The 22,535-nt window shown below is 47.9% G+C and overlaps 1 protein-coding gene across 1 annotated transcript in view; it reads left to right on the top strand.

Moving 5' to 3' along the window:
• Nucleotides 1-22,535, top strand: part of CEP78 (centrosomal protein 78) — a 1,593,497-nt gene that overhangs the window by 47,318 nt on the left and 1,523,644 nt on the right. The gene's annotated exons all lie outside the window — the stretch shown is intronic.

Genomic DNA, 22,535 nt, shown 5'->3' with positions numbered 1-22,535 from the left:
TATAACAAACAAAGGGCCTTTTAAAGATGTGCTTCAGATGGTACCGACCTCCGGAGATCTTAAATGTAAACCGGCCATTCCTGCACAATGTTGGAGGGGTTGGCCAGACCTGGGGTCGCTGTTCAATCTTTTCTGGACTTACCCGAAAGCAGCCCAATTCTGGAAAAACGTCCTGGAACAAATCAATAACAGACCTCATGATCCCATGGCACCTGGGAATCATTCTTCTCCGGGTGACCGGGGGGTAGGGGTGAAGGCCAACTCCCATTAACAGGCCGTATGGCAGATCTTTGTTCGCACCTTCTGACAGCCCATCCATGCAGATGTGGTGCTCCAAGTGCTGGGAAATGGTAGCAGCAGAAAAAGTTCCCAGGAGTAGTGAGACAGCCCCCAACCTTGCGCTGGATGGGAAGCCAAGACTGAAGGTCAAGCCAAAGCATGTGGAGCAGGGGTTCATGGCTGCAGGTGCCAAAAGCTAAGGCTCAAAACACCCTGCATTCCAGGCCGCAAACACCAACAGAACCCAACCCAAAACTATCACTGCACCCAAGCACCAAGGTGATTGACATTCTCGTACCAAGCCAACTGTGAAAGACTAAGTCTTCCTGTTCCTCTCCCCGGCCCTTCCTTCTCCCCTCACCCAAAGACTGTTACTGTTATTTGTGTTTTCATTTATTTGTTTTGTTTCCGTTAACGGCTACTTGCAAGCTCTAAGAAATGTGTTATCTATGATCTTCTGAAAAACCAATAAAAATAAATCTGGAAAAAAAGAAAGGCATAGATAAAGGGATCTGATCAGGGTTGTTGAATGTTGTCACTACAGGTAGAAAAGAAAACCAGAACCACCATTGAGTGCCTTCAGTCAGTGGCTATTTTGCTGAAAGTCTGCAATGCCGATATCACTCCACATAAGGGGGTACATAGACTGAGAGAAGCATGAGATCAGATTGTTGGGGCAATCAACGGTAGTAAATTGGACACAAGCCTTTAATTTGCTTTGCAGAAGGTACTCTATCAAGTTACTGTGCTCCCTTGAAAATAGTCTTCAGCTATTGGGGACTGACTGTTGCTGGGATTGCAACCAGAAGACGTGTACACTTTTGCATATGTTGTGGGTTTGCCGTAGGAACCTGCAGGACTAGAATAGACCTTTTTCTAGATACTGTTATCCCTAGAAATCCCAGTTTCCTTTTATTGCTTGACATTTCGGCATTGCTGAATGTGACTCTGAACTGAATAGTGTGGCTACACCATGCCATGGCAGTTGCAAACACATTATTTTAAAAAAGATACTGGAACTGACAAACTGAAAGATGAGGAAAAAGCCAAGCATGGAGGTCTGAAAAGATTATGTATGATGGAGTACCTGGTGAGGATGAATACAAAATGGTAGGATCTACCTTTCAGGATTTATATGCCTAGTTGTTAATGATAGACTGCTTATTGTGATAGAGGCTTCTCTCCTTTTGATCCAGACAGCAAACCAGTTAGCATCTTTGTTGTTCAGTTCATAGTGTTGTTGCTAGTTTCTTTTAGACCATGTTTTAAGAACGTCATCATGATTTCTGCCTTTTTCAAATTCTCTTGGCAGGGCTTTTAGCTTTTGCCTCAATCGATCTTAGTCAACTTTTCTTTATTTTATTTTTTTAAGTAAACTTAATTGGCAACATCACTCATAGTGACATTACATGTTTTGGTACGATTACCTCTATCAAGCCTCTAGAGAGTTTTGGTTGGGCTGATCTCTAATGCTCGTGCAGCCTCAGTGTCATGAAATTAGTCTGTGCATACTATGAAAAGGTCAGTAAGCGACTTTGTTTGGAGGGGGAGGACCCCCACTCCCCCCTGAGACTGGGGTGTGAGGCCTACCATGGTGAAAACTAGAAGCAGCCCAACCCCAGGGCAAGGTGGCAGTTGAGCGCGCCCCAATCTCTTTCCCTTATAATGCCAGCTTGCTTTCCCACAGCACCACTGACAATCACACCATACATTCTTCACATGATGCTGGCCAGTCTTTTCGTTTCAGGACAATTACAGTATCCAGAATTCCCTGCAAGCAGCATCTTAACTAGCAGAACAGAGGTTTACCTGAGCGACAGACCCAGAGTACTGTTACCAACAGGTAAAAATAAAGGGCACCTGGCTAGACCCTGATATGCCTAGGGGTGTAGCTATTTAATATATAAACCAGTAATCAGGGTGTGAGATCAAACAGCAAGTTTGTTCTGGGTATATTTATTTTTTGAGTGACAAAGGAAAAATAACATTGTTTAGTACATATTTCTTCTTCATCAACCAAGGACAGAAACAGACAGTTTTTGTTTTTACAATAAGGGGTTACTGTTAAGTACCTCCCTCTAGAATGTCGAGGGAATCTCCTTACAAATGTACACAGTCTCTTAACATATTATACATACATTTAGACAAAAGATGACAGAGTGTGATCCTGGACTGCTGATAGTCTCAGGGTTTTAGAACATAACACACAACAGCATGTGGGACAAGAAATAATAGAACAGGACGTTGTCATAGATCAACACTGTCGTGTTTCAGCCAACAATAGCGGTTGATTGACCCTTGTCAGTGGGGTGGCCTTCTTCAGGATAGTGGGCGAGGGATATTCTCTGTCCGTTGGGAATCCGCCAGAGTAAAATAGAAATGAGAATTGCTGTTATGGGGTGTTGTGATCTCAGTGGTTAGTTGTTTAAAAATTCAGAGGAGCTCATTAGCAGCTTAATGGGTATAATCTCTGCGTCCAACTAGGTGCAGAGATGGGAGTCTTGCCATCAACGAACTGTGGTGGTGAGGCTTCGTGGATGATACTTCAACTTCTGTGAGGAATCATCAATGAGATGGTGTGATAAGTACACAATCTTTATTGGTGCGAAATACAAGGATCCTACTTGGTTGCCTGGGTGCTGAATGGCGGCCAGGGTGTGGCGTCGTCAAAAAATGGTGAATTTGGGGCCACTGATCTAGGAAGGAAAATGAGACTCAGTGGCATTTCTGAATCCCATTATCAGTTGGAGCTCCAGCGCCTGTGCTCTAGTGGGAGAGTGAGGCATGCGTCATTCTTCATGGTTTTTTGGAGGAGCAAGGGGACAAGTACGTGCTGATCGTGAGGATCTTGTGCTTAGTGCCGGTTTTGTAGGACCGGAAGGTGAGAGTGGCCCTGCGTCCCCTGGTTGGGCAGGCAGCCACCCCGGTGGGGTTATGAATACCCGTGTTGGAAGAGGCTGTAGTGAGGCCTCTAAGTGTCCATTATTAATAGTGCGCACACCACTTGTTCGTGGGCAGTGGGGCTCAGTGAGATTGTATCGTGGTGGGGGCGGAATACCCGTTACCTGACAGGACTGTGGTGCCACATCGGGTGGTCTGTGGGCGCTAGTGAGGCTTTCACTTCTAGATAAGCAGCAGTATAAGTTGACATAGCTGGTTGGTCTAGAACTGATTACGGAACGGTGTGGATGTGAACTAAATCGTTTAGCCATATACTTAAGCCATATACTTAACTCTGGCCATGCTGGAAAAGGTCTGATGTGGATATTAGATGCAAAATAGTGCGGGATCGTGGTTCTACTTACTTGCATAGAGCTGCAAAAGTCGGCTGCTCTTCTGACGGTTGTCTGGTCCCCTGTGTTGCCAGGGTGATAAATGCTGTGTCTTAGCGTCTAGCTGGATACGCCCTGAGTGGACCAGCTAATCGGTGAGAGGGTGGTGGACCAATGGGGAAAGGGTGTGTACGTGTCGTTGCGTATGCGGAAGACACTGGTGTCAGTGCACCAATCTGAGCGCCAGTCGTCTTATCCAACGGAAATGGGGGGGTGTTGTTAGGCACTGAGCCATGGGTGGTGACTCAGTTGCGTGCAGGTAACAGGCTGCAAAAGTGGATTTTTCAGCTTCATGTGATGCGTGCTGGGACGGGTAGTTTTCCGAAAAAGCATGCGTCTTCAAAAGGTGTTAAACGTGCAACTGACAAAAATTGAATGATGATCCTAACTGTAATCAGTCCATCTGGCTGTCTAGCACGGGACAACCAGCGATTAATGCCGTGTCTGTCTAGTGTGTCACAAACTGTTGTAAAGAGATGTCTGGTAGCACAAGTGTATATACAGCCACAAATCCATGTGTTATAACTATGTATGCTGGTATTTGACAAAGTGGTTGTAAATACATTTGAATCGGATACACGTTAGCTTAACATTAGACGACAGTTGATGAGGGTACACATCATATAGGACATGAGAAAACGTCTCTGTGTCTCAACGTATTTAACTTTAGTTTCAGAGAAAGCAAAAAGGCAGCAGTAAGCATGTTTTTACATACATTTGGTTGTAATGTGCACTAGACATGTCTTACTGGTGCCAGCGGGTATGTGCCCGATCACAATGGTTGATGGGCGCCTAGTGTTCCCTACAGAGCACAAGGAGGTATGAGTGTAGTGGCCTCTGTGATTTTCTCACTATGCAAAAAGGAGAACGCCAGGCTCAGTTCCAAAAATGTTTCCATTCGACTCTAAGATTGAGACCATTTCTCACTTTATCAAGCCTATAGACCCAAAGTTGTTCCAGCTTGGTGAGGGCTAAATTGATGTCACCACCTCTTTTCTGGGGAGTTAATTGTTGTATGATAGTCCATGTGAGATCTTCATGGGTGTGTTTCTTTTTGGTGAAATGTTCCACCGAAGGTTTATCTGCAACTTCATTCTTGATGCAGGACCTGTGTTCGTTGATTAGTTGTTTTATGGGTCTAATGGTTTTTCCGAAATTTATCAGATCGCAGGGGCGAGCATCAGTCACTGATGGAGCATTTGGAAGCCTTTACAAGAAAAACCAAGGGTTATCATCTGTAGGTGCAACCAGGTCATGAAACCCTGCCGCACAATTAGATAGAGTAAAGTCGTGACACAAATGGCGAACACCTCACCAGGGAGCTGTTTATACATGATTGTGATCATAATCACCAACACTCACTCACTGGTACCTACTATACACTCACTCACTGGTACCTACTATACCAACCAACCACTGAGGTTGGAGCAGAAGTCCTAAAGTTGTGCTACTGTTGCCAGATCTCCAGCAGAGGCAGCTTGAAAATCAGCAACTTGGGAGTTCATTATCCACATCAAAGTTGTGCCATCAGATGGCCCCAACACAGAGGACACCGCTGGGGTTGGTGGAAGCAAGCCAGCAGTTTTTGAAGGCTGGGAGGAGAATCACACAGTTGGGCAAGTGTGTTGCTGGTCTGGCTAGAACCAAAATATGTAATTTAACTCAAGCCACCTACCGGACAGCCATTAGAAACAGTGCCATAGCTGCAGCGGTGCGGGACATCTCCACAATAATGTTAATTAGTTGAAGCGGGGGCAGTCTGCTGTATAAACAAAACACCAAATTAGAGGCGTAGCCCAAGAAATGCTTTCAGAGGCTCAGGGTTCTGTGGTGTACAAAAGATTGCATATAAAAATTACCGCTCGGCTAACCTCCTTTTGCATTTGAATCTGCTACGCGCCACGGCTGTTGAATTTGCTCTGGCCACCCTGGTGACACAGAAGGGATCCGGAAGCTAAAACGGTGGCCGCATGCACGTGACCACCCCTCCATAATGGAAATAGAGAAGGGGCAGGAATACATTATCTAGAACGTTATTCTAAGTGCCATCTTGGAGAGGACATGGCGTAAGTGGTTGTAAACATCCGGCGGTGGTGTGTGCTTGGTAAGATTCAGACAGAAATGCCGCAGGGGTTTGGTGTTTAACGCAGGACACAGAGAGGTGCTGGAAACCCATGGTGATTTGTGTCCACGTTGAATTGTGACAACCATATGGTAAATAAAACATGTAATGGAAACTCAAGAGCACAAGTGAGCTAAGAAACAGAGTCAATTCTAGCCACCCCAGTCCCAATCTTCAGCACAATTGAGGCCGTTCTCGAGTGTTTTTAACAGAAAAACCCAGAGTCGTTCTTAATAATTCAGTTTGCTGGCCGTTCCACCTTCTGTAATATTTTGGCCTTTCTCATTACAGTACCATCTTAACTCTGATACATCATGTCCAAGATCAATGAAATGCGACACCAATGGTGCATTGTGTACTTTATTGCAGATCTTGGAGCGGTGCTCGTTTATTCTAACGTGCACTTCTCATGATGTTTTTCCCACATATAGTTTATTACGGACAAAAAATCCCATACACCACATTTTTGCTCTTATATGTGGTAAATGTCTGCAGTTCCCAAGTCCTTTCCCCATATTCGAAAGGTGGAATTTTCAAATAGGATTTACATGCTATGCACAGAGTACACGGGTAATGGCCTACCACAGGTTGTTTGAAAACATCCCTAGTTCTTACTATGGGTCTCTGATCTTTTCTGCTTGCCTGTGAGAAACCAGGTGTCTCACCCACTAGTCCCCAGGGATCTGTCATCTAGGTGGCCAGGACACGGCCATCGCACTTGGATCCCGTTCCTGGGGTGGACCAGTGCGGGAGGATCACCTGGGTGAGGGGTCTTCGGGGAGTGGGATACCGGATGGTGAGACCCGGTATCCCCTTCACTATAACACATTGACCCCATCCTACCGGGTTGGATATTTAGGAACTCTAACCACCTCCCCCTTTACAACACAAACCCTACTGGCGGACAACCCGCTATAGGAGAAAACCGTAACACCTGAGCGGTATACCTGACGTTTCCCAATACAACGGTCAGACAAGGTCAGGCAATTACTGACCATCTCACACACCTGATTCCCGTTAAGCTTCCCCACGTGGATAAAAGGCGGAGCACGAGAGCACACTGAGTGAGGCAAGGCACACAAGGAAACAGCCATTTCCAGATGGCAGCTGAGCGAGAGAAGAAAGGCGGCAAAGCAGAAGGGGATCGCAAGGAGGGAAGTTCCCTTGATCTTTTTGACAAGGAACCGTTACTTTCCAGAAAGAAGGGAAGTAGAAAGCATAAGATCAGGATACCAGGCTGAAGAATCTTGCATTGTGTGTCAGATATTCGGTGCCCTCCCGCCTCAATAATGAAGGCGCAGAGGAGCACCAGCCGCTGTGGTACCGCCCTTGGCTCCAAGAACAAAGGAACATCAGTGAGATCAACCCAGCCATTGAGTTGGGGAGATGGATAGAAGACCAGTCAGTGTTGAAGCCAAGGTTGCAAGCAGCAACATTGTATAACAAGCGCTTCAACGAACAATGGTAAAACGCGTGTGCTAAGAGACGCAAGTAAAGTTGAACTGCTGATGAGTGATTGAACTTTAAAAGCAAGATACAATACCTTTGACAGAGTGTTGTGGGATCGTGTGGGTGGGTGCTCAATCGAAGGTCTCTGTAAGGTATCCAGCTGAGGAAATGCAAAAGTGAAAATGAGAAAAAGCTTATAACAAGAAGAGAACGAGTAATTGTGAATCGAAGTGGTCTTGCGACGGGTCAAGCAAAATCCTGCAAAAGTCATTGATTTTGGTTAAGTAGAGAAAGTTTGGAAAAGTTGATACATTTGATCTGAGCCGGGCAGAGGGAGACCCGGGGTGAACAGTAAATCACCCAAGAAGTTGTATACGTGAAATCCTAAGAACAAAGGCACTTTAATGTTTGTCGTGTTACATGAGGCCCTCTGTCTGAAATAAGAGACTTTGAATGGCAAAGAGACTTTGGCACAGAAGGCCCTGATGTTTAAGTTTTGAACTGCATCCTCGTGCTAGAGAAGCCAGAGAGTGTGCTAAGCTCGAGTGGGCCGCCTTGCCCCGTGCTGAAAACGTAGGGAAGGGAAGCCAACGGCTTGAATATCCTGACATATAATTTCTTGAACACTTCTCTTTTGCTTAAGTTTCCCACACTATTTGTATTTAGAAGTAAGGATTGGCAATAGGTTTATTAGTATAGGCCCTTTTATTTTGACTGACTCGACTAGGACTGCGTAATTATTATTTTTTTTTAAGAAAAACCTTTATTTATTCTGCTTGACAACACCAAAAGAAGCGAGGGACATTAGAGGAAGGTACAATCATATGCAGTGAATACAGTACAGATACAGAGCGTGCTCACATTTTATGTTTATAAACCTGGAGACAAACAGTTGTACAGGTGAGGGGCTGGGGAGCCAAAATTCAAGAGGTGGTAACAGAGGGGGGGGGGGACTGGGAGGTTCAGTATCAGAATCAATATATGTGGAGGCCATGTAGGTGCGCAACCTCAGCCAGATGTCTCTGGGCCTCAAGTGTGTTGGTTGTTGATTATGTCACGCTCACCTGATTCCCACGGAGGCGCAGGTCTGGCTTCGAGTGCTGATGCTTCTTCAATGGTGGAGCGCAGGACTCTGAGGATGGACAGGTAGGGCCCCTCTACTCTGGCTTCTCTGGCTCGCAGGAATATTCCCCTGTGCGTGAAAAGGGAGTATTACCTACTGACGGAATAATGCTCGAGCCTCCCATTCCCTTCCAACCCTCCACGATACCCTTCCACGATTCCCCGTGAAGTCTCACCTTAGGGTCTGGAAGGATGAGTTCTCCATCCTGCTTCTGATGCAGGGGCGCGTTGAAACCCAGTTACTTCACTGGATTGAGGTTTGATGGGAGTTCAAATAAGCTTGACTATTCAGGTAAGGCGCTGTAAGAGTTCTGTAGCAAGTTCAAGCTTAATAATAATGTTCATTGTCTTATTACAGCAAGCGCTAACGCTTATGTCTTTTTCCCCTTCGGGGCCGGGGTTCGGAATGCCGGAGATATGGCGACGACCCGAAGTGAAACGTGCAGTTCCAGTAAATGACAGGTAAATTCTGGATGAGCGTTCGGGTAAGGTCTTTGCATTCGCTCATTCAATGTCTTTGTTTTTTTTCCCCATACGGGCCGGGGTCCGGAATGCCAGGAAGCGGCAGGACCCGAAATGAAATGGGAATGACCCAACAGGTAAGTCTTAGAAGGAGACTGAGCTTTTCCTATTCCCTTCCTTCTCTCACCTTGTGTTCTTGTCTTTTTCTCTCTAGGCTCTGGGAAGTGGCTGCGGATCCGGATGATCGCTGCTGAAGATGGAGGTGCCCAGGAAAGGTGAGTGAAATGCAGCGCTGCAGCTATCGAAGCGAAATGCTTTTAAAAATGATGTCTTCCCTTTCAGGATCATCGGTGTGATGTCTCCGTGATGCAGCTTTAGCAGGTAAGGTCTTCTTTCTCTCCAATGCTCTCTTAGCAGGTGACCCAGGATGCTGACAGGCGTGGCTGAAGTCCAGATGCAGGAGCTGACACGGTGAGCGTCCAGCTGCGAGGAGCAGAACAACGCGAAGCGTGAGTTGCTGATCGGGCGTGGTTTAAATAGCTTTGGAAGAAGTTCCAGGTATGTATCCTTCCACCGATCAGGTATGTATCCTTCCCCGACCACACCCAGGTGGAAAGTAGTCCCACAGGTAAAGTAGTTTCATTCAGGCCTCAAGAGGGCCTGGATGTAGCAGCATGGTCTGCATCAGGTAAGTGCACATTAAAACACTTGAACACATGTCTAGCTTTATGAGCCTGGCGCCTAAGGCGCTAGGACTGTGTCCAAAGGGCCCAAGCTTGGGCCCGCTGGCACTTCCCTGGGGGGGGGGGGAAATGATGCCTGCCTCTGGGGTTGCTGGGTCGGACCTGGCTCCTTGGAGGTAGGGATCATGACAGATTAGCCCAGGATTCTTCTGTATCTGAAGCAAATGTGGCCGCCTTGAGCCACTGTGCATGTGTAGGTGCTCCGGGCCGGAGCCAGCCCATTAAGATGCAGCACACAGCGAGAAGCATGCAGAGGCCGCTCGTTTTTTTAGAGCCGCGACCCAGTTCAGCGAAGTCATGGAAGAGACACTGTGTAGGGGACGGGTCAATGGTATATTCTATAATAGTGGACATGGTGAAGCATATTTCAGCCCATAACTGTGTCAGATGAGAACAGGACCAGATCATATGAATATATGTAGCACTGTCGGAGCCACACCTGGGGCCTCTTGGGGAGAGCTCCTTGAACATATGGTGCAGCCCGCTCGGAGTGTGGTGATATCTGTGTAGTACTTTAAACTGTATTAACTTGAATCGGGAGTTGAGGGATACATTGTGGGTGCGTGCACACATACCGGAGCAGCGATCATCGGTCATTTCCACCCCCAGGTCTTCTTCCCATTTGCGTTTCAATGTATTAAATGAGGGGGTAGCTCTGGTTTGTAGCAGGGAATACAATCTAGACACTTTTCCCCTCGAGGAGTTGAAGGTGCACAGCTCCGCAATTACGGGGTCGTTAGGTGGTATTGTGGGAAAATTGGGGTATTTAGTTTTGAGGGTTTTGCCAAGAGATGAGTATTGGAGCCACACGGATGGTTTTTGTCTTAGGGGGGAGTGGAAGATCCGACCATTCGAGAAAGTTTCCCTGCACAAAGATGTCTCGGAGCGATTCGTATCCAACCTCGGCCCACCGGGATACAACAGGCTGTGGTACACGTGGGACCTCTGGGAGAAAGTTCCACAGTGGCAGGTCCCTGTGGAAGGGATGGAGCGTATCTAATAGTTTCCAGGTTTTGGAAAGGGCGAGGGGAGGTACTAACAACTGGGTCAGTTGACTCTAGGTCAGCAGGAGTGGGTGTGAGGATTAGAGAGCGGATATCTCGGTCACTGACTGCCAGTCTCAAGTCTGACATGAGGGGGTGGGTCCTGTGTGTTGAACCAGTATGAGGCAAATTGGGATTGTGCCACTAGCCAGTAGCTGAGGAAATCGGGGGCGCTGAATCCGCCACTCTCCATGGGAGTAGTCAATGTACCTAGTTTAAGTCGGACTGCGCCAGAGTGCCACAAGAAAGGGTTGACTGTGCGGGTTAACGCCTGAAAGAAGCCATCGCCCGGCAACAGAGGGAGGTTGATGAACCTATACAGAAGTTGGGGTAGTACAACCATCTTTAGTATCCCTATCCAGCCCGCTAGGGAGATTGGAAATCTCGCCCAGCCCGAGGTCTTTGCAACTACGTTTGTGAGGTACTTCTAATAGTTTTTCTCGAGTAGCAAGCCACCTCCACACCAATGTAAGTGAATTTCGATTGGGACCATGTGAACCCAATGAGGTCAGGCAGGGGGCAGGGGGGTGTGTGCAGTCCGTAAGTGTAAAAAGGGTGGATTTGGAGCAGTTTACCGTTAGTCCAGAGATGCACCCGAAATGGAGCACATCCTCCAGTATCGGGGCGAGGTTGGTAGCGGGGGATCGAATATAAAGCAGGGCATTGTCAGCATATAAGGAGATAATGTCTGATTGACCCGCTGTTCGCAAGCCTCTTTGCGCGTAGGACTGCCACATCATGTCAGCAAAGGGTTCCATGGCTATGGCAAAGATTAAGGGAGAGAAGGGGCAGCCCTGTCTTGTCCCTCTGGCTATTTGGAAAAGGGGCAAGCATCTATCTTCAGTGCGGACCCTAGCCACCGGATCGGAGTAAAGTAGCTTAACCCAGGAGAGGAAACTGGGTCAAAAAATTGCATTTTTCCAGGACTCGCCATAGATATTTGCATGACAGAGTCCAATGCGTTTTGCATATCCAGGGTGGCGGCCACTGCTTGTACATTTGCGCTGATTCTACCAATTACGTTGAACAGGCGTCTCGGGTTCAAGGAGGTGGATCGCCCCGGGATAAATCCTGCTTGATCAGGGTGAATAATGTATGGCATAAAGGAGGCTAGGCGTAGAGCTAATAGTTTGGCATAGATTTTGACATCACAATTAATCAGTGAGAGGGGGCGGTACGAGCCGCATTGGGTTGGGGGCTTGCCGGGTTTGAGTAGGACCGTTATCATGGCCTTGCGGAAAGAGGGGGGGAGCCTGCCAACTTCGCCTGCCTCCTCCCACAGGGCCATCAAGTGAGGGATCAGAAGGGATTTGAACTGTTTGTAGAATTCACTTGAGAGGCCGCCTGAACCAGGGGATTTACCAGATGATAATGAATCGATGGCTTCTGAAAATTCCTCAGGGGTGAACGGCCTCTCAAGGTGATGCTGGTTTCAGCGGAGAGAACCGAGAGAGGAAGGCTCCCTAGGTAGGAATCGATCTCTGATGTCGTGACACTCTCAGCTTTTGAGTAGAGGGATTCGTAAAAGGCCATGTATTCAGAGTTGATGTCCTGCGGTGATGTGGCTAGGGTGCCATTGGGTCTCTCTACAGCCGATATGTTGGGGCATCCAAACTCTCGGCGGAGGAGCCTGGCTAAAATTCGACCTGGCCGTTCTCCCTCCCCATATTTTCTTACACGGCTGGGGTTATCCAGGAATCTCACCTCTCGCTCAGCCAGAGAACGAAACGTGTCCAGTTCCGCACCTAATGATGCCAGGGTCTCTGGGGATTGATGCAAAGCGTATTGGGACTCAAGAGTAGCAAGTGTTGATTCGCTTTTCATAATATCTCCAAGAATCCCTTTCAGGATACCGTTTTCTTTGGCGATAGCGATACCCCTGACGTAAGCTTTAAATGTTTCCCAAAGGGTGGAATATGATGAGACCGAATTGGTGTTGAATTCAAAGAAGTCCTCAATGGAGGATTCCAGTTCGGAACTAAGACCAGATCTAGCAAGGAGTGAGGTTTCATTTCCCAATGCCTAGTTCTGCCGTGGTCTTGGCCCCAGCACAGGGAGATGATCACTGGTGAATGGTCAGAGAGGGTTCTGGGGAGAATCGATAGGTGTGATAAGTTCCTTATTAATATGTCTGATATGAGCTGCCTGTCGATCCTGGAGTGTGAGTCATGTACTGAGGAATAAAAGGAATATGCTCGCGAATCAGGGTACATAAGTCTCCATGCGTCTACAACCGCAAGACTGAGAAGTGACGTCGGAATAGAGTGGGCTGCTTTGGAGAGTTGACGGGGACTGGAGCCTGATCCAGGATAACATCTAGTATTGTATTGAAATCGCCACCCCATAGGATCGGGATCAAGGGAAAGCTTTCTAAGATGGAGGCAAGGTGTAGGCAGAATTCGGGGTTGTCTACATTGGGACCATAAATGTTTAATAAAATAACCTTATTTTGCAGGGTACCCTGAAGCAGCACATATCTGCCCTGTGGGTCATCTTGAGAAGACTTGCAGATACATTTAAGGCTTCTATGGATCACAGTCATCACTCCCCGGCTCTGGGTAGAGTAGTTGGTGTAGTACCTCTGGGGACCCCACAGTTTAGGGAATTTTTCACAATGTTCGGAGCGAGCGTACGTCTACTGTAGACAGTATTTTAACGCCATGTCGCTCAGCATGAAGTTGTAACTGTCTCATTTTCTTATAGTTTCCCAGCCCCTGTACATTCCAGCTCATGAATGTTAGACTATTATCACCCATCAGTCTGGAGATACTGCTTAAACCTTAACTTCTGACGGGGTGGTAGCCAACGAACACGTGTCTGGCATGGCCGTAGGCCCCCTCCAGTACGTATCCGACCTGGCACTATTTCATGCTCTACTTCTTTCGTGGATGCCATGCCTTTTTTAACATTACACCCGACCCATCCCACCCCCGCCCACATCCCTCCCCCAAACAGAGGACTGATAACCCATATCCCCCTAACAGAAACCAAACCAACGGCATAGACGCCTGGAGGCCTGCGAGCTGGTCTGGTGGCAATGCTCCGGACTGGGGGTGTTTGAAGATAATAATAAAAAGACCAAGCGTAACATAGTTAGGAACTTGCAGAGTGAAGATCAGCACGTCATTAAAACAGGTTAAACAATGTGTGCGTTGTTGAAAAAGATAGATCTCCTGTCTCGTCCAGTGGGGATTCAATTGAAAACCATTACACTAAACAGAGAGGCGTTACACGGGAAAGTCAACCGGGAAATGGGCATCTATGAACTTGGAGGCCTCTTCTGAGATTGTGAAGAAAAACACCTAATTGGAGTGTTCGATTCTCTGCTTAGCGGGGTATAACATGGAGTACTTGACCCCCCAGGTTGCGAAGTCTTTTTAACAGCCAGGAAGGTTTTGCGCTCCTGCTGCACAGCCACAGAGAAGTCGTGGTACAAGTGGATCCTGGCGGACCCCAGAAATAGTTCACCTTTGGCTCTCGCCGCCCTAAGGAGGGTGTCCCGATCACGGAAATTTAAGATTCTAGCTATGATATGGAGGGAGGTGCGCCGGGTCTGGGCTTTGTTGTTAAGGCACGGTGAGCTCTTTCCACTGCGAACTGCAGTCATAGCTTTGGGGAGTCAAGAAGCGTTAGAAGTGTGTGCTCAACATAATCTCCCATGGGTTCCTTGATGCCATCTTCGGGTACCCCAATTATGCGGAGGTTATTTCGTCTCGAACGTGATTCTAGGTCCTCATTCTTTTTTACCACCTCGAGTACACGATTAGAGGGTGAGGAGACTTCCGCCCGAAAGGAGCCCAGATCATCCTCAGTGGCACTCACCCTCATCTCAATTTTGGCCACCCGGCCATCAGTTTTCTCAATATGGGCCTTAATGGAGGATATAGTGCCATTCATGTCGTCCAGCTTGGTATGAAGAGTAGTGAACCCTTTTGCGGATGTATTTGAGCATCTTCTGTGGGTTCAAGCTCTGGTATCCCTACTGCCGATTTGGGCAGAGTTTATGCAAACATATTAATGGAGCTCTGTTTCCTCCCTGCCCCCTGCTCCTTTAGTCATGGTGTCAAACAGGAGGAATCTCGACGGTTGGAGCTGGCTGAGGGGGAGGTGAGGCGTACAAGAAAGCAGGCAGGTCTCGGGCAACAGCAGGGAAGATGAGTGGAGGTGTCCACGGTGCCTTGCAGATCTTTAGTGGGCTTCTCCAGATGGGCTGTGGCCTCCCACATAGGTTCAGACACGCGAGTATGCACCAGGAGGGCCAGTACCATTAAAGGATATGTCTGTACCTTTAATTCATCTGTGCGACGAGGTCCCAATTGATCCGCACCTCTAATATTGAATGCATGTGATTCTCAAAGGGATCTCTAATAAAGGGTTCAGTGCGCCAGATAGGGTGCGCCAGGAAACCAGCAGCGCACAGGTGGAATTCAGACGCAGTCTGGGGGCACCCCACCCCGTGGGGTCCCACGCCGCAGGCCCGATGCCTGCACCAACGGCAAGAAGGGTATATGAAGGGGAGTCAGTGGCAGCAGGTAGGTAGTGCTCGCAGCAGGGTGGTTGATTTCCAGCCCCTGGCATTATTGCTGGGTACCAGAATGCCCCTGTGCAAGCAGGAGAATAGGAGCGATGCTGGGGAGGGCCACCAGGGCAGAGGGGATAAGGTCAAGCCAATACCCCCGGCTGACTGGAGCGCCGCGCACACTTCACCCCCTGCGGTCCGCCATGCATATCATGAGAGTGGGCAGCCCCCGCCACCCATATCACAGCAGCAGGAGGGGGATCTGGGAGACCGCAAGGTGCGCAATGTCCTGTGCATCCACTGTAGCCAGTGCGCCGCTATGCAGGAAGCGCGCACCGCGGGACCCCAGAGCCACCTGCAGGTCCTACCTTATACGAGGATGTGTCCTGCCTCGGTGGTGGACAGCGGGAGGGGGGCCATAGGAGTGCTAAGTGCCGAGCCAGGCTCTGGCGTAACAGATTCCCTGCCTCCAGCAGTCCAACGTCCCATCAGCAGGCAGCTCTGTCCGGGGAGCAGGTGCCAAGTGTCCGCGAGAAAGGAACCCAGGAGTCGCCCGGCCGTCCGCCAACAGGGCCGCCAGCGCGATGGAGGTGATGTCCTCCAGAGCTGGAAGTCTTCGTCCCCGGCAGCGTGACAATGGCCCAGCGGCTCCCAGTAATCTTGAGGATTGTGGCGCACTCTATTTATCAAGACTGCCCCTGGAGCTGGGCAGCACGAACGAGGCGCACACTCTGGGCAGCGCCGCCCCTCCTCGAGCAGGCTTGCAACGCCTTGCCTCACAGTTACTGGCCGAGCCGCGCCACGTGGAGCTGCAGCCCGGGCAGTCGCTGAAGGGCTATAACGCAGTCTTCACACGGCTGCAATTCCAGGGTTTTCGGTCATCTGGTGCTGAAAATTAGCTCAAGCCTGCCGACGTGGTCTGTGCACAGCTCCCCTCAGTATGAGGAGGATTTGCGGCACCGCAACGGATTAATGGTGAAAAGGATGTTCCGTAGAACAGAGCTCAAAATGTAGGCGGCCATACTCGTCGAGCGCAACAGCGCCCCTGTGTCATTATTATTTAATGGTCGTAGCTTGCTCCAATCCTTAGATTAAGGTTTAGATAGGCATTTTTCAAACGCAACTGAAGTTCAATAAACACAGTTGAACTGTGATCACTTGTGTCTGTCTTAGTGTTTGATACCATGCTTTCCTTACATTGCCCTAGTCAAGCTCTGTTTCAAGCTGCACCCTTTATTAAAAGCAAACCGTGGTTTTTCCAATTTTAAATCCATAGAGGACAGGATTCTCCAGTTTTTTAGGATGGTGCCTCGAATGGCAGTACTATGTTGGTAATAGGTAGTCGCACAAACCAATTTATCAACATTTCTCTCTTTCACTGTAGATCTTAACAAGGCTTGTCGATCAGTATTTCTGCCTCTCTTGAAGCAGTGGCATACCATTCTCTTTGGGTAGCCCCTTTGGGCCAACCTTTTCTGCAAATATCTGCATGTTTCTTGAAATTAGTCGGTGAGGTGCGACAAAGGTGCACAAATATCCCATACGGAATATTATTCAGTAAAGTTTGGGGATGTTGGCTCAAAGTGTAGTGTGGTATTCATTTCACTACTTTTTCGAAACCATTCAGTTTCAAGGGTCCCACTGTGTTCGAATATTTTGAAATCCAAGAAAGAAACATTAGGAGTTAATTGCTCAAAAGTGAAATGCAGATAAAGTTCTAGATTGTTAATGCATAATACAAATTCACATAATGCCTCCACTGTACAAGTCTAGATAAAGAAAATATCATCAATATACCTACGGTATATGGCGATTGAGTGCAGAAAAGGATTCACGTCGTCAAGCAAAAACATTTCTTCAGAAAGTGCCAAATGTGGCTAAATACAGGGCAAATGTGCAGCCCATCGCCATACCCTTGCATTGGAGAAAATAATCTTCCTTGAACAAAAAAAAGCTATTTCTCAAAACTACCTCTGCACAGGCCCCCAGAAATTCAGTTCGTACATTATGTGGGATTGGTTGTCTATTAAGCATAATCCCAAGAGTGCGTAATACTATGTCCTGTGTAATGTTGGTGTATAATGCTTTTATGTCCATTGAGACTAGTAGTTGAGTCAAGGGACAGAAAGGAACATTTTCAACCAAATTGACGACTGCCCCTGAATTGACCAAAAGAGTACTAGTGGTAATTGCTAGTGGTTTCAAAAAGAAGTCCATGTACTTAGACCAGGGTTTCAAAATGGAACCGCAACAGGACACAATAGGACATTCAGGCGGATTTATACTGTTTTATGCTGAACTGAGACTTACTGAACACTGCACCCACCTGGGAAAGAGCCTTGGAAAGGCTCCCATTGGTCTGACCAGCCGTCAAGGCGCTCACTCAAACTATACCATGAATGCCAGGAACCGTACTTGCAGGCCACCATTGCCAAAACACGAGAAAGGGACAGGGCTTGGACCCCCCTTTTGTGTCTTGTGTTTGTAACACCTCATGGGAGAGGAGAACATCTGAAGATTAGCCCAGGGAGCCATTGTGGAAGGATGGCAAGATCAGAGGAGGCAGAGATGGACAAAGACCAGGACGGTGCAGAGGATTATGGAGGAGAATTATACAGGTGGTGTGCATGTTGAAGCACTCATTATTGGGAAGTGGTACCAGAAGCAAATCTGGATGTGCATGAGTGGTGTGGTAAGAAAGAGTAAGGAGTGACTGAGAATGTGTGTCTGTGGGGAAGTGAAAGGGACTGGTTAAGGAAGGTGGGGAGAGGTAGCTGCGTAGAAAAGGGAAGTGTTAGCATGGAGCAGAGAGTGAAGTGGTAAGATGGAGTAAAATTGAATAGTGGAGATAGACTGGCAGTAAAGAGAGAGTAAGAGTGAGTAGAACAGGGCCATTGGTGAGACAATAGGAGTGTGAGGGAGTGCAAAGGGAGACGGTGGGTGGAGTAAGAGGAAAGGGGGAAGAGGGTGAGTAGTAGAAGGGAACAAGGGAATGGAACAGAGAGGGTTAAACACAGAGTGTCTGCCAGGCACACATCCTTCCCGGTGGAAAGTACGTTGGATAGGAATAGATTTTTCCCATAGGAAGTTTAGATAGAAAGAGCTTTTATCTTTTGGCCCTCACCAAAAGTAAGATAGCAGTTTGGGTACCATCAGGTCACCCTTCTGCCTGGCACCACTAGACCTCTTATCAGGTCTCGACTAAGCAGTGTGATAGTGCACACACCCCTGGGACTATTGATGTGGATGCCAACCTTTAGCACCACAAGGGCTTGTACTTTAGTTCTAAGCCTGCCTCAGTCTTACTTATAACATAGGGAGTGCATTTTTAAGATTGTCGAGTAAAGAAAGTAATTCTTGATCATAAAACAATAAAACACTTTAACTGTCTGCATTTCATTCAAGCCATCTATGACCATATGGAAATGGAAATGATGGATTTTGCATGGAAATTGCAGCGTGCATGGCTCACAGAGAAGTATAAACCGAATTACACATGCATGGTCAATAATTAGAACTAATAGGATTTAGAGCCCCATACACCATGGAGGCATCATGAAGCAAGGGACAGACAACAGGTTTACATTTCTTAACAAAAGGATTTATTTGGCCCAATTGTCAGGATGGAGTAAGTTCTAATTGCCCTAAGCCAAAATGAGATCTACCTACCCAAAGAAACTAAGGACAGCATGTGCCATTAAGTTCAACTCAAAAATCTGTATGTGTCTAAAACCTATATGTGCCCTCACAGCTAAAGATATACAATATGTAGGGATGTCAGCACCAAAAAGAAATGGTGTTCAAAATAAAGTTCTCAGATTCTTCCAGCTCTGGCCTGTTTTCAGTTTCCCCGTCCCCAGGTTCAAATAGTTCTAGAAAGGTCTTGAGGTTCCCTTCCCCAAGTTCAGTGCAGTTCCAAGAAGTCCCCGGGTTCACTTCTCCAAGTTTAACACACTTCACAAAGTCTTAGGGTTCCCTTCCCCAAGAAGGCAGCTCCTCAAAAGAACTACAAACGGTTCAGGTCTCTTGACTTTCAATGCTACTTCCAGTTTAATTTGGTAATCCTTTTTGACTCTTGAATAGTTCAAACAGATTATTTCTTTCACTTAAGCACTTATTATACCACACAGCCTTGTATCTTGGCTTTTCCTTGGTTCTTTCTCAAGTAGGGGCTACTCGATCTAGGTGCAGTTGTCAGACCACAGGGTCCACCCATTGCAGGTCATGCAACCAATAACCCTTGGCACGTTGTGATGCTCTTTGTTTCCTTGGCCAACACAGGTGTTCTCTCTGTACCTGTGTCAGAAATCAACATTGACACCCTGGCTCATGCTCTGGCTGATTTCTGCAGCCACTCCTCCACCACTGCAGTTCCCCCCCCCCCACAACCCTAAACACTCCCTTGTGCACCCTCTTCTTAAGAAACCCTCTCCATCGCTCCTTTCCTGGGCAAACTCCTGGAAAAGCTGGCCATCTCCCAGCTTAATCTTCACTCTGAATCTGTTGGCTGTCTCCATAACCATCAGTCTGGCTTCAGAGCTGCCAGAAGCACGGAAACTGCTCTCGTGAACATTCGTGAAGACCTGCTCTCCAACCTCAATTCCACCACCTCCTGTGTCCTCATCTTACTTGATCTCTTTTCTGCCTTTGACACGGTCAACCATGCCATCCTGCACAACCATCTCTGTGATAACATAGGTATCACTGATGAGGCCCTGGCTTTGCTGACCTCCCTCCTCTCTGAACGACCAACTTGGGTCCTTCCTCTACTCTATCTCTTTCTCTGCCTGTGGTGTTCCACAGGGGTCTAACCTCTTTCCCTACTGTTCAACCAATAGCTGGCACTTCTTGCCCACCGCATAGCCGTTCTCTGGCCCAACTTTCAGTGCTATGCAGAGGACACTCGGCTCATTTTCAGGCTCCCTTCAGCCACCTCTTCTTCTCTCATCTCTGACTGTCTATCCGCCATCCAGGAGTGGTGTGCCGCCAATGATCTATGCCTTTATGCTAGTAAGACCGAGATTCTACTCATCGGCACACCTGCTTCCTCCTTTCCTGTCATTTTCTGGCCAGCCTCTCTTAGCCCTCTTCCTGCTCCCACCTGTGAGGCTAAAAACCTTGGTGTCATCTTCGACTCCACACTTTCCTTCTCTCATCACATCTCTGAAGTCGCACTACCAGCTGCACCTCCTCAGAAGTATTCTTCCTTTCCTCTCCTTCCCCCAGAAGCTCACTGTCTCCAGAGCTCTGATTCTCTCTAGACTGGACTACTGCAACATCCTCTTTCTAAATCTGCCTGCCTCTACTCTCCGCCCTCAGCAACTCATCCAAAACAGGATGTCGAGACTGGTCCTTGGCCTCAAGGCCAGGGATCGTATCTCTGCAGGACTGAAATCTCTGCACTGGCTCCTAGTGGCGGAGAGGATTACGTTCAAAACCCTCTGCATTGTCCACAAGGCCTTCTGGGGCCTGGGACCTCAATACCTTCAACTCTCTCTTCCTAAATATCTGCTTCCAACTCCCTCAGGGTTAGTCGCTTCTCCCAGCAGCGAGTTGGTGGTAGATCAGCCTCCCTGCCTCTCTGAAACTTGAGGAGAACCATCTCCGATTCCAGAAGCACCTCAAGTACTTCCTCTTTGCTTCTGCTTTCTCTCTTCCTCTCCCCTGCTGATCTCCTGGCTAAATCTGAAATTGCACTGGTTTACCTGGCTACCCTCTGATCTCGGGCCCAGGTCACCCCCACCCCCCGCCAGTTGCACCCCTGCACTGCCCCCCTGGCATCCCTTGCACTCGGGGACTGTTTCTGTTTCGCTACAACCCCTACTAGCACTTGACATGTGATGTCTGCACTTAACCTTGCACTTGCCACCAGCTGGCTGCACTTTCATCGATTGTCTTATTTATTTTACTGCCATTATATGTACTGCACTGCTCCCTCCCCTTTCCCCCTGCACTTTTTTCCTCCCCACCCCGCCTCCCCTTGCGCGATCTCCATGTCGCCTGGCCTAGTAGGATCATTGTCTCTGTCTTCCCTCTGTTTCCCCTCGCTTGCGTATAGGCGCGTTATAAATGCCTTATCATATAATTTGCTGTCCTTGGCATTCTTTTGGCTTTGCCACAACTTGTATTCCATTCATTCTGTGGTTCTCCTCCTTTTCCACCACCTTGCTTTCACATTGTCCATTAAAGTGAATCAACTTGTCTTTCACACTTTCTTTTCGCTTAATCCGTTAGAGCTCATTCCAGGCTTTCACTGTGTTAATACCCGCACATCTTTCTGCTGTATTTTCACATAATTTCCATATCTTCTATTTAGTTCGGTATTCAATAAATGTTATTGCATTTCAAAATGTATGTTAGTTTGATATTCAGTATTCTTTCATTTGGTCTACAAACCCCATTCTTAGACGTTTCAGTTCGATCTGTAGTAACCAATGTCCAATTCTCACCCTTGGAGCACCCTGGTACGAGTGTTCACTTTCTCACACTCACCGGTGCTCGGCTGGTCCTCTGTGTGTCTTCCTTCTGTTCTCTGGCTTCCACTTGCTTCCCGGGTATGCGTCGGGAGCACCAGCAATCAGCACTTGCCACCTGTGAACCTTGCTGCAGTGGCCCACAGCATTTCTGAGTCTTTTGTGTTCTCCAGCTCCAGCTGTAACACGCTGCACAGGGGGCTTCAGGTGGCCGACCCTCTCATGGGCGGTTCACTGGCCCCTCTCCAGCCTGCTTCTCGCCGCGCAGCTGCGTCCTTCTCACCAGTCTCTCCATTTATGCATCTGTGGCCTTTCAATTTGTTGCAGGTGCAAGTCCTTTGCCTGACCACTGTTACACCTATTATTGGGACATGCCTGACCCTTATAATGGTTTTTCTCCATAATCCTCTTCCTCGTCTCAGTACCGAAGTGGTGAAATTAACTAGAAGCGTGCTTCACTCCTAATTTCCTCTTCCTCGCCCCAGTTTTAAAGGCATTTGATTGTGGGACAGTTGGTATCGATGGAAGCGACTGACAATACCCTACGAAGGAGAGGGAGAGTAGGGCTCATTCTCATAAGGGAAAGGGGGATACCATGTATCACCCGAAGACATCCTCTCCCCCCCTCCCCAAGGTCCCTCCACCCAGGCGATGTACCCTCGCAGATCCAGGGTCAGAATCCAAGAGCAATGGCCTTTCCGTGATAGGAGGATACATGGGGAGTAGATGGGAGGATGCCCTCGGGTTCCTCGCAGCACACAAATGAGATTTGTCAACCTGTGTGGTGTAGTTCAAACAATCACAAAACTAAAAATGTGCTTGCAACAATACATGTTCTATCATTCTGCGTTCATCAATTATTTATACAACAGTTATTAGACTGTTGTCACTTTGGTTTCTGATCCATTTGTTTGCATCTGGCATGATGTAATTGCAATTTTATTTACACCAATGAAGTATAAATTAACATGTCAGACTAGATTTCACAGCA

The sequence above is a fragment of the Ambystoma mexicanum genome, chromosome 6p, assembly GCF_040938575.1.
Source record: "Ambystoma mexicanum isolate Mex_15411 chromosome 6p, UKY_AmexF1_1, whole genome shotgun sequence".
NCBI lineage: Eukaryota > Metazoa > Chordata > Amphibia > Caudata > Ambystomatidae > Ambystoma > Ambystoma mexicanum.
The sequence above is the reverse complement of the archived record's forward strand: the minus strand, read 5'-3'. Positions and strand labels throughout refer to the sequence as shown.